This window comes from Mus musculus, chromosome 15 (assembly GCF_000001635.26).
Source record: "Mus musculus strain C57BL/6J chromosome 15, GRCm38.p6 C57BL/6J".
Taxonomy (NCBI): domain Eukaryota; kingdom Metazoa; phylum Chordata; class Mammalia; order Rodentia; family Muridae; genus Mus; species Mus musculus.
In genome coordinates, this window is record NC_000081.6 from 53,054,003 (window position 1) to 53,058,054 (window position 4,052).

The following is a 4,052-nucleotide window of genomic DNA, read 5'->3' on the forward strand; positions in this document are numbered from 1 at the left end:
TTTATATTATGAGGACTATCAGCATGTCATTTTCCTGCCATATCTTTGTTAGGTTTTATTTATTGTGCTCACTGTCTGGTATACTCACATTGTAGATTATATTGGAGCTTTTCCCTATTTTCTGGAAGTGTTTCTTTGGCACTGATATTTCATTCCTGAGTATATGAATATAATTCATTACTGATGATAGTTATATCTGTTTCTCTTAAGCAAAGATCTTTGCTAGAAATAGAAATATAAGGCCATTCAAATTTTTTTCTCTTTATAGAAGAGTTTGTACTTTAACTTATTAAATGTATTGGCATAAAATTTAATAATATATCATTAGGCTTTTAATACTTGATAATTTGGACTCTTGGGCTAGCTTAGGGGGAAGAGATGTTTACTATGTGAGCCTGGTGCCCTAAGTTTGATTTTCAAAATTCACATCAAAGTAGAAGGGCAGAGAGGACTCTATAAAGTAGCACTCTGGCCTCAAAACTTGTGCTATGGCAGGTATGCCCTGACCCACGAACATCATGCACACACACACACACACACACACACACACACACACACACACACACACACACACAGAGAGAGAGAGAGAGAGAGAGAGAGAGAGAGAGAGAGAGAGAGAGAGAGACAGACAGACAGACAAACAGACAGACAGACAGACAGACAGATGCACACACATGAGAATTTGTAGTGATAGCCCTTTTTATGTTGATAAATTGCTTAGTTCAGTTCTGCTGGAGATGACATTTCTTAGAAAATTTTAATTATCTCTGAAATTACTCTCATTTTAAGAAATATTTTCACAGTGTGTATCTAAATGTCTTGCCTTTTCTTGCTTGACCATTTTGCATCTTGGAATATTTTTTCCCCTCATGGGTGTGTGGTTCAATGTCTATTATCAGCTTTTGAAAGGTTCTTGGGACTTCTTCTCAAGTATTTTCTCTTCTCTGTTACTTTTTTCTCTGCTTCTAGGGTTCCAATTACTCATGATAGCATATTAGATATTGTCTCATTCTTGAGAAAGCACTGTTTATTTATTTTTTGTAGTAGCCAGCCATATATATCTATGGCTTGCAAATGTCATATTAAGGATTTTTGCATCCATTTTTATCAGTGATATTGGCCTGTAGTTTTCTTTCTATCTTTTAACTTTCCCTGGTTCTGGTATTAGCATGACACTGGATTTGCAGACACATTTGCAAATGATCCTCTGATACGTCTCTCTCTCTCTCTCTCCAAAAAAATTAATACCTCTAAGTTAAGAGTACTAGTTGTAGATCTTCCTTAAAAGGTCTGATAGAATTCTGTTGTCAATCCATATGGGGCTTTTACTTTTGCAGTTAGATTTTTTTTTTTTAACCACCATTTTGATCTTCTTGTTCCTCCCCCCCCCCCTGCTATAGAATTTTACATTTTGAAGTCTATCACAATTTTAAAGTAACTAACTGATTAATTAGTTAACTTTATACCCTGACCAAAGCTTCTCCTCACAGTTCCCCCACTCTCCTCTCCTCTTCCCTCCCCGCTATTCTCCAGGCTTCCCTTTCTCCTCAGAAAAGGGGAGGCCTCCCATGAATATCACTCACCTTGGCATATCAATTTGCAGTAGAACTAGCCACTTCTCCTATTGTGGATAAACAAGGGAGGCCAGTTGGGGAAAAGGAATCCAAAGGCAAGCAACAGAGTCAGAGACAGCCCCTGTTCCTACTGTTAGGAGTCCCACAAGGAGACTGAGATGCACAACTGTTATATCTGTGCAGAGGGCCTAGGTCCATCCAATGCATGCTCTTTGGTTGGTGGTTCAGTCTTTGTGAGCCCTATTGTCCCAGGTGAGTTGACTCTGTAGATTTTCTTGTAGTGTCCATAGCCCCTCTGGCTCCTTCAACCTTTCCTTGCATTCTTCCACAGGACTTCCCAGGCTCTGCCTAATGTTTGACTGTGGGTCTCTGCATCTGCTTCCATCAGTTGCTGGGTGAAGCCTGTTAGAGGGCGGTTATGCTAGGCTCCTGTCTGCAGCCAGAGCAGGATATTATTAATAGTGTCAGGAGTGAGCTTTCTCTCACGGCACGGCTCTCAAACTGGGCCAGTCATTGGTTGGCCTTTCCCTTCGTTTTTGCCCCCTCTTTACCTCTACATCTTTTGGAGGCAGGAAAAATGGTGGGTCAGAGGGACCTCCTTTTTTGTTATGAGTCAGTGTAAGCTGTTGATCTGTTTTTTTGTTTTGTTTTGGTTTGGTTTTTTTGTTTTTGTTTTTGTTTTGTTCAACTTTGATGGTTTAGATGAGTCAGGAAACTTATTTATTTCTTTTACGTTTTCTAATTTAAAGGAATTTAGATCTTTAAAGTATTCCCTTTCAATAGTCTGAATTTCTTTAATGTCTGTTTTATACTTCCCCACTCACCTCTGATTCTCTTAATTTGGCTCCCCTCTTTCTTTTCTTGTGTTTAGTTGAGGCAAAGGTCTGTTGATCTTATCTTTTTTTAAAAACACACTTTCAGTTCGTGACATTACTTTCTTTCAGTGTGTTCCATTAATTTCTGCATGGTTTTTGTTATTTCTTCCAGTCTGCTCAGTTTGGATTTGTTTTGATCTTGTTTTTCCAAATTCTTGAGTTGCATTATTGAATGAATTTTTTCTAAGATTTTAAAAGTATATTTGTCTAGAGCTACAACCTTTCCTCTTAAGAATACTTTTTATGTATTGCAGAGGTTTTGTGCTATTGTGATTTCATTTAATTCCAGGAATTTTACATCTTTTTTGATTTTCTCTTTGATCCATTGCATCATTTATGAATAAGTTATTTAATCTCCATGAGTTGCTATTGATTTTAAGCTCTATTACATTATGGTCAGAAAGGATACATAGAATTATTTCACTTTTTCTAAATATGTTTTATGCCTCAATATGTTTTCTGTTTTACACAATCCATAGGCTGCTAAATACAATGTATGCTCTTGGGTGTTTGGCACAATATTTTATAGATATATGTTTGGTCTATTTGATATATTATGACATTTAATTCTGATATTTTTTCTACATGAATCTTACTTATGTCTTCGGATCTCATTTTAATGTATATTTCTTGTGAGGTCTTCCCCCAAATAAACTAACTACCTCCTGTGCTTCTTATAGTCTGGACAACGGTTTTTGTACACAGACTGCTAAAGCAAGAATAGCACTTTCTTCTTCAGCATGCTACCAGATGACCCAAGACTGATTTCAATGGCTTGGCAGAACATACAACTCTCCTGGAGTTAGGATGAAAGATGGGGTTATGATTATTCAATGAGAGGACCTAAGAAGGAGAAATAGGAAGATATTCTTAAACAGAAATGAGATGCTATAAGAAAAATGGGGTGCTGGCTGCCAAGAAAGCTGATATCTTAAACATTTCTACTAAAAATAATTGTTCTAGGTACTTCCAAAAGAAAGACAGGGCAAACATGAAATGCAGAGCTCTATTTGTAAACTCCATTTCAACCTGAAGAGTAAACATAAAGGACATGGTACCCAAATTAATAACGTTCCATTGCTGTGGTGGAACACCACAACCAAAGGCAGCTCATGATTCCAGAGGGCTGAAGACCATGATGTTTGGGTGAAGCCTTGGCAGCTGGAACAGCAGGACACTCACATCTAGAACCAAAAGCTGAGGCAGAGAGTACACCAAGGAGGGAAGGTCCTATTGAAACCCCAAAGCTTGCCTTTGCCGACACACCTTCTCCAAGAACATACCTCCTAACCCTTCCCAAACACTTATGCAAACTGGAGCTCAAGTATTTAAAGATAGGAGACTATGGGGATGGACTCTTTTAATTAAAACTACCATAGTACATAGTACATAGGGAAATATTTTCCAATAAAATAATTTAAATAAATATTTTATTTAAAAATTTAAATAAAAATACAATTAGTCCTTATCAGGAAAGAATGTTGTATTGCTCCTTGTTTGCTATTTTTTTAGTCTTTTTTTTAAATTGGATATTTTATGTACTTATACTTCAAATGTTATCCCCTTTCCCAGTTTCCACTCAGGAAACCCCCTATCCCATCAC